This window comes from Lycorma delicatula, chromosome 6 (genome assembly GCF_047948215.1).
Source record: "Lycorma delicatula isolate Av1 chromosome 6, ASM4794821v1, whole genome shotgun sequence".
In the NCBI taxonomy this organism is placed as follows: domain Eukaryota; kingdom Metazoa; phylum Arthropoda; class Insecta; order Hemiptera; family Fulgoridae; genus Lycorma; species Lycorma delicatula.
In genome coordinates, this window is record NC_134460.1 from 48,756,724 (window position 1) to 48,770,592 (window position 13,869).

General features: G+C 31.9%; 1 long non-coding RNA gene across 1 annotated transcript in view; it reads left to right on the forward strand.

Moving 5' to 3' along the window:
• Positions 1 to 8,140, forward strand: part of LOC142325946 (uncharacterized) — a 106,298-nt gene extending 98,158 nt beyond the window's left edge. The window contains exon 3 of the long non-coding RNA XR_012756629.1: positions 7,779 to 8,140. This is a non-coding gene — a long non-coding RNA (uncharacterized LOC142325946). The remainder of the gene's footprint in view (positions 1 to 7,778) is intronic.
• Positions 8,141 to 13,869: the final 5,729 nt, after the last annotated feature.

A 13,869-nucleotide genomic window follows, 5' to 3' on the forward strand; every position in this document is an offset into this window, starting at 1 on the left:
TATTCCGCTGTTAATTTCATGTATTTTTACGAACATTTTTATATGTCATCGGAGATCTAAGAAGGTGCATCTTGAAGGGACCTGAATCGATAAGCTGTAGCTATCGATAGATATGTATACACGTATACGCTCTCAAACTAACAAATCACGGGTATTCGGGAATGCTGTTCTATCTTCGCAACCGATGTAAATTAGAAAAAAGTTATACTACATATAAAATTGTAACCCGCACGCTCTTTAATTATCCTACAAAATGATTCAAAGAAACGGGAAATTTAAAAAATTAATTAATGTTAATGAAAACTTTTTTTTAGAAAATGAGTTTTATTTCATGTAATTGTACAAATGTTGCTATTTTAGGATACATACATTTTAGTTTATTTTTTAAAGATGACATCTTCCAGGTGACCTCCTCTTCTACGTAAACCTTCACGAAGTCTCTTCGTTAAATTGTCCGTGGTTTGACGTAACATCTCAACTGGAATTTCCGCAATTGGTTTGCCTTCAGTTCTTCCGTTGTAGCAGGTCTACTGTGGAACACTTTGCTTTTAAGGTGACCCCACAAAATGTAATCGCAAGCTGAGAGATCAGGCGATCTGGGAGGTCATCTAATTTCACAATTTCGTGAAATGACAAGCTGTCCAAACAATCGGCGTACAGCTGCCATCGATATTCGTGCAGTATGTGACGTTGCTCCGTCTTGTTGAAACCAGGCTGTGCTAAGAATTGGTGGAAATCTCTTTTGTTGTTCCACAACAAAGATTTCAAGCAGGGCTACGTAACGAGCCGACGTCACTGTAATCGCAAGACCGTTGTCATTCTCAAAAAAATAAGGGCCTATAACACCGTAAGATGACATTGGTGTAGCTGCGTAGGATTTTCTTGTGCCCGATATCTGAAATTTTGCTTGTTAACAAATCCGCTGAGGTGGAAATGCGCTTCGTCTGACATCCACAGTTCGCGAACAAACTCTTCGTTATCATTTATCTTCTGAAGCATTACAGAATTGTGCTCGCGCAACTGCATCGTTCTGTTTCAGTTCCTGGACGATCTGCAACTTGTATGGATGGTATTGCAAGTCCTTCACTAACATTCTTCGAACACTTGAACTATGCGATTGTAAAGATGCTGAGAGACGACGGATTGACCGACGTGGACTTCCTGTGACAGCATCTTGTAAAGCTTGAACATTCTGTGGTGTACGGACGGTTCGCTCACGGCCTGGAGATTTCTTTTTCATTGCCGAACCGGTTTCCTCAAAATTAGATATCCATGATTTAATTGCATGTGCTGGAACAGGGTCGTGCCGTCCCAGATTAAAATGACGGCGAAATTCTCTACGCGCTCCCTCCACACTGTCATTGTTTTTGTAAAACGCTTTGATAGCAAATGTAAGTTGCGCACCGCTCCAAGGATCCATGACAACTAAATGGCAGGTTAGGTTAGAGAGGCTAGGGCCACTTGTTTTTTAATTTTTCATGTTATTTCTGTAATATTTGTTTAATTTTATGATCTTTATTAATTATAAATAGTTCTAATCTTTTTTAAAAATAAACCTGTTTTATTATTTTTGTAATCTCTATAATATTAATGAAATCTAATCTTAAAGGATCTATTTTTGCTCTTCGTGTATAAATACAATCACAATCATATTTAATTTTTAAATTTCAAACAGATTGTTTTTTATTATTATTATGAAATGTATATAATACGCAGTTTGTTTCCTTTTCTGGCAGAACTCTGTCATTCTCTGATTAAACTCATTTCTCCTTATTTGGGAAACGTTTCTTTCCTTTTTTCCTCTTGAAATTTTTAAAATTCTATTTCTGAAAGTATTTCGGTCTGAAATTTCTTCTTTAATGTTTAATTCATTTAGGTATTTTCTGATTTCTTGAAAACAGTGATTTCTATTTTTTTTTAATTCAGAAAGATATTAAAAAAATATTTTATATAAATCTTTCGTTCTCCATTCTTTTTAAACGTTATTAAAAGCCTATTATTTTTTTTCTTATAGAGCCCATCATTTTTTTTTTAAATTTTTGGTAAATTTCTTCATTTATATTTATTAAATATTTTAAAAGAAACAGAATATTTGCCGCCAAATAATTAAATATGCAAAACGATTCGCAAAGAATATAAAATGTTTTCAGGGCACGTTCTATCGGTGAAAATAAAGAAGAAAGTTTTCATAGGAAACTGTGCGTTATAGAGTGTCGACCGATTAAATATTTGCCCTGATTAAGCAAGCAGAGTGAAATTTATACATCAGATGTCACTCCCACTACCAACTCCTTCCTCAGAGTATTTTTTTCACTTCCATAAAATATTATCACCAAATTTTAATAAATCTTATCAAATTGAATTTTCTTTTTTTATTCTGGCTCCGATATATAAAACAATTTGGAGTTACATTACATATTTGGACACACAGAATTTCTTACCGAAAAATTTTACAAATATCTTTGTTTTGAGGTTCCAAGACGCTAAAAATATAAAAAATATTGGATGTCATTTTTCGGTCGAAAACAATACTGTTATATAAAACAGCTGCATAAAAGTTACTTTCAGAAAATGGAAACCAGTTAATTAAAGTTTGATCCAATAACAGATTTTCAGCTACTTTTATTGTATTTTATATAGATACTACTACTACTAGCTGAAAAACTGTTAATCTTAGATATTTTCACAGGCGAGAAATTAAACCATCAACAGAGTTTAGTTTATACCAGCCCTAACAAATTGTGTTTCTCATTGTGTTATGGAGTCAAATATATTTTTAGGAAAATGTACAATTCTGTTTGAAATTAGAGAATTATGTATTGACATGCGAGTATATATAAAAATACAATTAAAAAAATAAATTTAACTACATCTAAAAATCAAATTAGGAAACTTACATGAGCAGTTTCAAAACCACAATAGGGTTTTGTCACTCCGATGAAAATGGCTCGAATGACAGAATCCAAATTGAAGATAGTTTATGTAATTGAGTGCATTAAGTGTACATTAAATGCATTAATTAATTCTTTTAGTTCTAGTAAGTTAAATTTATGTATCGAAACGGTCGATGAGTGGCTTTTTATTAAAAACTATATATATTTCTTAAAGGTTATGATAAAGTTGTGTGTTCCCATCACCCTGGAGGTAGCAACCGTGGCACGTTGAGATTTATTTTAATAGTGAAATCTCTTCCCCGCTAGTAATACACCAAAACACTCCACTATTTTTTTTACATAGTTATTGTTACATAAGCAGTCCAATCGGTGATCGAAGAGATGCATAAGTAAATAATTCACCAGTGGCCTTATTACATTATAGAAAATATTTCATATACATGTTACTCATTTCACATATATATGTTTATTCATTATACTATATAATTACTTATTAATGACAAATTATTATTTCTTTATCTTAATAAAAAGCTCACTTACTTGAAAAGCTTAAAATGAAATATTTCCAGATTGCACAGAGCAAGGTAAAAAAAGACAACGAAAAGGTAATATTGCAGATAATTAATTCCAGTAAGCTAAATTCAAATTTGACGACTGTGTACGCGAAAGCAAGTATAAGAAACTCTTCACCAAAGGTTATGTATCAAACTGGTCCAAAGTTTTAAGAATCCTGAAGTGTAGAGAGGAAAATCCTTAATAACAAGTATCGATTCTTGCAAATATTAATGATATCAATATCTGAAATCGACTGCTTCCCGTACTTAGAAGACAAACAGTCATTATCATCTGAAGAAGTCCGAAGACACTATTATTATATTCGGTGATGCGATCTAACAAATATTTAATTGAGAGCAGACAATATAGACTATTTTTACTTGACGCAGTACTTGACGCGGTCTAGTGGTGAACGCGTCTTCCCAAATCAGCTGATTTGGAAGTCGAGAGTTCCAGCGTTCAAGTCCTAGTAAAGCCAGCTATTTTTACACGGACTTGAATACTAGATCGTGAATACCAGTGGTTCTTTGGTGGTTGGGTTTCAATTAACCAAACATCTCAGGTATGGTCGAACTGAGAATGTACAAGACTACACTTCATTCACACTCATACATTTCATCCTCTGAAGTATTATCTAAACGGTAGTTACCGGAGGTTAAACAGGAAAAAGAAAGAAAGTCTTATACGAAAACAATCAAAACCCTGGTCGTACGACTGCAGATTTTTTATCGTGTTCAAGAAGGACGACCTCGGTCTACAGCGTCTATAAAACACCATTTAAATGCAGATATGATGCTCGACGAATTTAAAACACAACCGGCTAAGTTTCGGTTAAACGTAAAAATCCAGCCGAGGGTAAACGTTTAGCTGAGACCGATGAGGAGTTGGTTAAAGTAATCAAACCTATGACAAAATCTTTACAGGAAATTAAAGTTTGGATAAATCGACAAAAAATAGATACGATTTTGGAACAACATAAATCTATCCCGCGTTCGATTTCCCCTATCTCTTCAACGAGTAAAGATGGCGATGTAGTCGGTTTGATGGAACTTGAAACAACAGCTAGCTATATCTAATTAACAGTCTAATTTTTTTTTTTTTTTTTTATCTTCAGTCATTTAACTGGTTTGATGCAGCTCTCCAAGATTCCCTATCTAGTGCTAGTCGTTTCATTTCAGTATACCCTCTACATCCTACATCCCTAACAATTTGTTTTACATATTCCAAACATGGCCTGCCTACACAATTTTTCCCTTCTACCTGTCCTTCCAATATTAAAGCGACTATTCCAGGATGCCTTAGTATGTGGCCTATAAGTCTGTCTCTTCTTTTAACTATATTTTTCCAAATGCTTCTTTCTTCATCTATTTGCCGCAATACCTCTTCATTTATCACTTTATCCACCCATCTGATTTTTAACATTCTCCTATAGCACCACATTTCAAAAGCTTCTAACCTTTTTTTCTCAGATACTCCGATTGTCCAAGTTTCACTTCCATATAAAGCGACACTCCAAACATACACTTTCAAAAATCTTTTCCTGACAATTAAATTAATTTTTGATGTAAACAAATTATATTTCTTACTGAAGGCTCGTTTAGCTTGTGCTATTCGGCATTTTATATCGCTCCTGCTTCATCCATCTTTAGTAATTCTACTTCCCAAATAACAAAATTCTTCTACCTCCATAATCTTTTCTCCTCCTATTTTCACATTCAGCGGTCCATCTTTGTTATTTCTACTACATTTCATTACTTTTGTTTTGTTCTTGTTTATTTTCATGCGATAGTTCTTGCGTAGGACTTCATCTATGCCGTTCATTTTTTCTTCTAAATCCTTTTTACTCTCGGCTAGAATTACTATATCATCAGCAAATCGTAGCATCTTTATCTTTTCACCTTGTACTGTTACTCTGAATCTAAATTGTTCTTTAACATCATTAACTGCTAGTTCCATGTAAAGATTAAAAAGTAAGGGTGTTCCCTCCCTTGTCGGACTCCCTTTCTTATTAGGGCTTCTTTCTTATGTTCTTCAATTGTTACTGTTGCTGTTTGGTTCCTGTACATGTTAGCAACTGTTCTTCTATCTCTGTATTTGAATCCTAATTTTTTTAAAATGCTGAACATTTATTCCAGTCTACGTTATCGAATGCCTTTTCTAGGTCTATAAACGCCAAGTATGTTGGTTTGTTTTTCTTTAATCTTCCTTCTACTATTAATCTGAGGCCTAACATTGCTTCCCTTGTCCCTATACTTTTCCTGAAACAATGTGTAAGTGAAAAAACAATTGAAGATGTAGCATATGTCGTTGTGAAGAATAAAAAAACAGCATATTACACGATGGCTTTCTTAAAATATCTGCTCGATACTCCATTATACAAAAACCTAGACCGTGTGTATGAAGTCAAGACTGTTTTTACAATCGGTGGTATACGGTAGAGAAAATTGTCATCTATTCTCGAGAGGGATAACACGTAAACAAGCAAAAATTCTTACTAACATCTGCTTTATTTCAATTGCTACAAAACCCAAAGCATGATCAGATCTGTTTTGTGACCTGTCTATTTTATGGCCTAACCTATTTTGTGTCCTGTCCTGTCTAGATTTCTCTTTACCCTATTCAGGTTAATACCACTGACCGTAGGTGTTCTCGGCTGTTTTTCTGTGTGTTGCACTGTTAAGCACATGTTAAGATAGCAAGTGTGTAATATGCCGTTTGTTTATAATTCATAACGTCGTGTACAAGCGCTTCAATCGTCTTTTCACCTACACCTTCAGCTAGACTCGTCGAAGGGATAAGTGAAATCAGATACGAAGTAGATTTATTATGTTCTAAGATTTCATCTATTTTTTGTCGATTTATCGACTCATGATTGTTTACATTCAGCCGATTCTTGTTACTTAACCAAGTAATTTTAGTTTTTCATCTTTCACTGTCATCGATCGTAGGGATGTTATAAGTGTTGTATATTTGTTAAGTCGGTGTTACGATGATCGTGATCATATTCGACATATTGTGCTTCTTCAGGGTAATATCACATGTTTATTTTGCTTGGCAACAATGGACCGTGTCGTACGCTTAAGCCATCATGACGTCACGGCCGCTCGTCAAGGTGATATCGAAATTAGATACTTAACTTCCGTTTCCGCTTTATCAACTTATGGTTTCCGTTGTCTGGTCTGTTTACATTTTTTGTCGTATCCTTATAGTCACGGAAGAACATGATGTAATCGTCAAATAGGATGTGAGAAAAGTATTAATTTTTTTTTTTAAGAACAAGATGTTCTGTAAGGGTTTATTATCTCAGTTTTATTATTTGGAAACGACACTTTACACTTTTAACGACGAATTTACATTCGTACTTCACAAATAACAGTTATTTAATTGTGTACTTTAAATACATTTTAGGTATAAAAATTAGATATTAAATATTATACTTACCGAATTTAATGTTGATCTCCAAAATAAAATGAAATAAACGATAATGACATCAAAATTAGATACCAATTAAGTAACGCAGAAAAAACTTTTTTTTTTTTGTTTAACCTCCGTGTCCACCGTCATGCTTCAGAAGGATGGGATGAACGATTTGTAGCGTGTGTGAAAATGCCATGCTTGACCAAGATTTGAACCCGGAACCTCCGGATGAAGGGCGAAAAAGAAAAACAGGTTACATAAAATCGTCACCGCAGAACCGAACATTTTTTAATTATGCATATTTTAAATTTAATTTCACAATAATAAATAATATTATTAATCAAAACTTTTAAAATAATATTTACACTTTTTATTTAATAATGATCGCTATAGAATTAAATATACAGATTAATAAATAAAAATGAACACAGTAAAAAAACATAATTTATCATGAGACACCGTATTAAACATGCATAAAATTGCCTCATGCATAAAATTGTTGTGTTAATTTTGTAAAACCTGTGTTAATTTTATGATTTTATTTTTGTGCCACTGTTGGTCGATATTATATTTAATTTATTTTAAGTCGTTTAACACAATAAATTTTGTAGCTGAGATAATAATCAATGTTCTTTTAAACTACTCTTCTCTTTTATCAGACTTAGAGTCTGATGTATTTTTGTCACATATTTTTTTAAGATTTTTCTGTTTTCTCTGTTTTTTTGGTTTTTTCCTCGGCAAGCGGCTGTGTAAAATTGAGAGTATAATGGTCAGTTTTATACATATTTTATTCAACCTGCTTAGATGTGATCTTATTTTCTCGATGTTTTCCTTTAACCATTTATTCTGTGTCTCCAAATATTCTATCTCCTTGTTGAATTTCAATTTTAATTCATCTATCTTTATTTTCAGTTCTTCAGTGACCTTTTCCTGGCGTTCACGTTGTTTTTGGATTTGCTTTAACTGAATTTTCATATTTTCTAACTGAAACTCAACTTCTACAGGATGGAAGTCAATATCCTCACTATAAATATGGCCGATTCTTGATATTTCTTTTCTTTGTGTTCTTCTTCGCCTAAAAAATTTAAACTGAAAACAAGTCTTGAACATAGTTATAAGCCAACTTTAATATGTGTTGAAATATTGAAATTTATAATAATATTTTAAACGATATCCTTCTGAAATTCATCAAATAATGATACAAAATTAATTCAAACTTAAAATGTCGTAGCATGGCAACATTTTAAATTGTTAAAAAGCGAATAAGAAAAAAAACAAAATAATACATTCATAACAACCAATCCTTTTTTTTTAAAATCTAACTTAATTTTAATTTCATAACAATTTTTTGTGCGACTGAAATAAATTTCCTATTCTTTACGATTAATCTGAGATCTATTTTTTTTGTACCTGAAAAATCAATAAAATTTGTTTGGAGTAATCAATAACCTTAGTTCTTCAGAATTCTCGTTTCTAACAGGCAATTTTTTAGGGTCTCTATGCTATAGTAGCGAACAAATTAATCCGAACATTCAAATCACATTATGGTGCTCACCTCCAGTTCATGTTCTGCGAATTAAAATGGCTGGATAAATGAAACCATGCCCCGTCTGACATGAAATACGATATAGGGTCTATCTGTCCACCAACAATGTTTTCGAGAAACCAGTTGCAATAATCAAGACGTTTCGGTTTATCTTTCTCCTTCAGTTGTTGTAACGCGGTATAGCTTCAATTTTAATTCATAAAGAATTTTACGATAAGATATGTATTTAACACCAGAATGTTGGGTTAACTTGCGTAGTGATTTTTTTGGACTTTGCAGTAATTTGCCTTTCAGTATCGGCAATGGCCTGCGGGGTCCTAACGGAAGGTTGCTTATTTCGTTTGCATTTGAAATCAAACCTGTTGTACCCCATTTTTTAAAAATCATGTATGCTACTATTTGCTGGGAAACAGGCATTCGGAAATTTTTCTACGAATACTGCAGTGATTCTTCAAACGATCCAGAACGAATATAGGACTCAACTATCCTCTCCTGGATTTAATAAGGCATTTTTTACAAACATAACTGCACTCGCATAACTGCACTGCAACAAAACGTATGGTGCACTGAAACGTAACCAATCACCTGACAAACGGCAGCAACAATCGATAGTAGTGTGTCTTTCATAAATAAGTGTTGGGTAGCGGTTTCATTATGGGTTCGATTTTATGTTGCTCTCCGTGTACGTAACACGTGTTTATTTTGTATATTAATTACATAATAGAACATAATTTTTACAGTTTCGTAACTTTGAAAGATTTATGCTCCGGAAAAGGTAATCTGATTGCAAATAGCATTACCGTAAAAATCATTATTTTGAGAAACACCAGACATCATTGTCTGTCATTTGGCAGTAACGAGATTGTCATATTACTATACTTATCAATTTGTCAATTAGCTTAAATATTTATTAGTATAAAACGGCAAATTTTTTTATAATGATAGGAGAATGCTTTCAAAGAAAAACGTTAGGTTTAAAGGCTGAGTAAAACTAAAAAGATCTTTAAAAATTACCATCTAATGCGTATCCATTAAGATAAATTATTAAAATTTTGGATGATATCAAGAGAAGGTCGAGCCATGGCGTTGGGATAAAAACGAGTTAACTCTTGTTATTAGCAATGGATTAGAAACTGAAACTTTTCACTCCTCCTACTGAACAAAAATATCAGCCGCCATTTAATAACTGAAAATTTTACAAAAGCTTTTTTAACCAGGTTTTTAAGTACCTTAAAAATTAAGGATTTAAAGGATTAAAGATATTTAAATTAATCCTTAATTAAGGATTAAGGATATTTATTTAGAGGATTTAAAGGATTATTAAGTTTGTAAAGAATAAGTTCTACAACTTTTAACCAGCATTAATTAAAAATATTATTGTTATGTTAATGTCTATATTATTCATCCTAGGATCAAATTTCCCATCAAAAAAATTCAGCAAAATTGTTATTAATATTATAATTATTAAAAAAAAAAATTGTTTAAATTTGATAATTATTTTTTTTACATTTATCGTAATTTCATAAATTGTTACTTTTATGAATATTAAAATGTAACTTCATAATTTATGTCGTTTTACACTGATGTAGCAATAAATCATTTAAATTTTAAATACAAAAAAATAAGCCTGATTAATGTTTGGGGATAAAAGACAGGTGTCCTGTTATGACATTAGTCATGAGTGATATAACCAATGAGCAAAAGAGTATTGATAAAATGTGTACGTAAAAAAGGAATAAATAATCCGAGATAGGATGAATAAACAATGCTAATTATTCGCAACAAATCATGGGAAACGTCATGCAAAGCGCATCTCCGCATATCTAATATATGCAATATTGTACAGAATACCAACAAAACAGCGGTTGTACGTTTGCACGAAACACACCTGTAACCACCATCTGACGCCTGTTTAAATCAATTGTGGGTGGGGTTAAGTTTCACCCTCTATTTCTACCGTTTGTACTTACAGTTTGTTTGTACGTTTGATTTAAATTACATCGAATTAACAAAATTCGTAAATCATTGTTGAATTTATAAATTATTCCGTTAATTTTATGTAGCTGCATTCGTAATAAATGATCCGATATATTTCATTCTAATTAATAATTAAGATTTACATTTCACTTTTTACTTAACATAGAAAACTACTTTGTTTGACTTTTATTTTTCTAGAATTACAAGTATTAACTAACGCCCGCTCTGCTTAACTTCCTAGGCCACTATATTTTCTACATCGAGTTCACTGTAACTCGAAAGTTATAAAACTTAGAATGCTAAAATTTTGTATATTTATTTAAAATGATGCGTTGGTGTAAAGAACCACATTCTCTAATTGATAAGTAGAAAATAATATTGCGTCACTGTGCAAAAATTACTTCATAATTCAGAATAAATATTTAAACTTTATTGCCAATCTGATTCTCGTACATTAATGAATTAAATCATTTGTTTTATGAATTATATATATTTTTTAAAATTAAAAATACAGTCTACATAGATTTTTTTATGATTCTGGCCTTATAAATTTCTGTTTGAAATATTTTTAAATCGCCTAAAACATAAAAAAATATCACTATTTATTTTATGAAAATTGACTACATATTGAAGACAAATATAGAAATATTTGATTTTTTTTTCTTTATAAAGCTCAATGGAGATGAAGGACAGCGTGTGGGCCGTTAACAATTTTTCATTCCAATTTATTTTAAAACCAAAATATAAAAATTAATCTGATTGTGAAAATTACTCTTTTAAATAACTCTTTTACACCGAATAAAAATGATTTTTTTTAGAATTATTTTTATTAGTTTTCTAAAAATGACACATTAACAAACTAAATTTAATTTATACGAAATATTTTTTGTCATCAGTCATTTGACTGGTTTGATGCAGCTCTCCAAGATTCCCTATCTAGTGCTAGTCGTTTCATTTCGGTATACCTCCTACATCCTACATCCCTAACAATTTGTTTTGCATATTCCAAACGTTGCCTGCCTACTCAATTTTTCCTTCTACCTGTCCCTCCAATAGTAAAGCGAATATTCTAGGATGCCTTAATATGTGGCCATAAGTCTGTCTCTTCTTTTAACTATATTTTTCCAAATGCTTCTTTCATCATCTATTTGCCGCAACACCTCTTCATTTGTCACTTTATCCACCCATCTGAGTTTTAACATTCTCCTATAACACCACACTTCAAAAGCTTTTAATCTTTTCTTCTCAGATACTCCGATCGTCCAAGTTTCACTTTCATATAAAGCGACGCTCCAAACATATACTATCAAAAATGTTTTCTTGACATTTAAACGAATTTTTGATGTAAACAAATTATATTTCTTACTGAAGGCTCGCTTGTGCTATTCGGCATTTTATGTCGCTCCTGCTTCGTCCATCTTTAGTAATTCTACTTCCCAAATAACAAAATTCTTCTACCCCCATAATCTTTTCTCCTCCTATTTTCACATTCAGCGGTCCACCTTTGTTATTTCTACTACATTTCATTACTTTCGTTTTGTTCTTGTTTATTTTCATGCGGTAATTCTTGCGGAGGACTTCATCCATGCCATTGATTTTTTTCTTTTAAATCCTTTTTACTCTCGGCAAGAATTACTATATCATCAGCAAATCGTAGCATCTTTATCTTTTCACCTTGTACTGTTACTCGTAATCTAAATTGTTCTTTTAACATTATTAACTGCTAGTTCTATGTAAAGATTAAAAAGTAACGGGGATAGGGAACATCCTTGTCGGACCTTCTTTCTTATCACGGCTTCTTTCTTATGTTCTTCAATTATTACTGTTGCTGTTTGGTTCCTGTACATGTTAGCAATTGTTCTTCTATCTCTGTATCTGATTTTATTCCAGTCTACGTTATCGAATGCCTTTTCTAGGTCTATAAATGCTAAATATGTTGGTTTGTTTTTCTTTAATCTTCCTTCTACTGAGACCTAAAATTGCTTCCCTTGTCCGTATACTTTTCCTGAAACCAAATTGGTCTTCTCCTAACACTTCTTCTCAATTCTTCTGTATAGAATTCTAGTTAAGATTTTTGATGCATGACTAGTTAAACTAATTGTTCTGTATTCTTCACATTTATCTGCTCCTGCTTTCTTTGGTATCATGACTGTAACACTTTTTTTGAAGTCTGACGGAACTTCCCCTTTTTCATAAATATTACACACCAGTTTGTATAATCTATCAATCGCTTCCTCACCTGCACTGCGCAGTAATTCTACATGTATTCCGTCTATTCCAGAAGCCATTCTGCCATTCAAATCTTTTAATGCTCTCTTAAATTCAGATCTCAGTATTGTTTCTTCCATTTCATCTTCTTCAACTTCCTCTTCTTCCTCTACAATACCATTTTCTAATTAATTTCCTCCGTATAACTCTTCAATATATTCCACCCACATATCGACTTTGCCATTCGTATTATAAATCGGTGTATCATCTTTGTTTAACACATTATTGGATTTTAATTTATGTACCCTAAAATGTTCCTTAACTTTCCTGTATGCTCCGTCTATTTTATCAATGTTCATTTCTCATTCCACTTCTGAACACTTTTCTTTAATCCACTCTTCTTTCGCTAGTTTGCACTTTCTGTTTATGGTATTTCTTAATTGTCGATAGTTCCTTTTACTTTCTTCATCACTAGCATTCTTATATTTTCTACGTTCATCTATCAGCTGCAATATATCTTCTAAAACCCAAGGTTTTCTACCAGTTCTCTTTGTCCCGCCTAAGTTCGCTTCTGCTGATTTAAGAATTTCCTTTTTAACATTTTCCCATTCTTCTTCTACATTTTCAACCTTATCTTTTTTACTCAGACCTCTTGCGATGTCCTCCTCAAAAATCTTCTTTACCTCCTCTTCCTCAAGCTTCTCTAAATTCCACCGATTCATCTGACACCTTTTCTTCAGGTTTTAAACCCTAATCTACATTTCATTATCACTAAAAGATACTCCTATTTAAAGACTCTATTTAAAAGATCATGAGAAAATTAATAAAATTAAATTTCTATGAAATCTTTATATTCAAATCAAGATAAAATTTGCAAATTAAATCATTCAGAAGTATATTCCTCTGATGTTTCTGATCAGAAGTTGGTGACTAGTCATTAAATCTGGTATGTCAAATTTATAATAGTGTAATTTGATACGTTACACACCTAAAGCGGAAATAGTGAGGAAATTTAAATATACAATGTAATGTTGCAACTAAAAGACACCATATTTCAATTTATTTCTATTAGTGTAAGCGGAAGTTCGTAAAAACGAATTATATAAAGGATTTTTTTTTTTACAGATAATAACGTGTAAAAAGATTATAATATTATGTTTATAACCATATGTTATATTAAAGTCTTCAGTTTTTAATATGCTTTCTTATTTTTTTTTAATATTTGTTTTTCCTGTTTTAGCCACTGGATATTACTGTTCAGGTATTACTTCA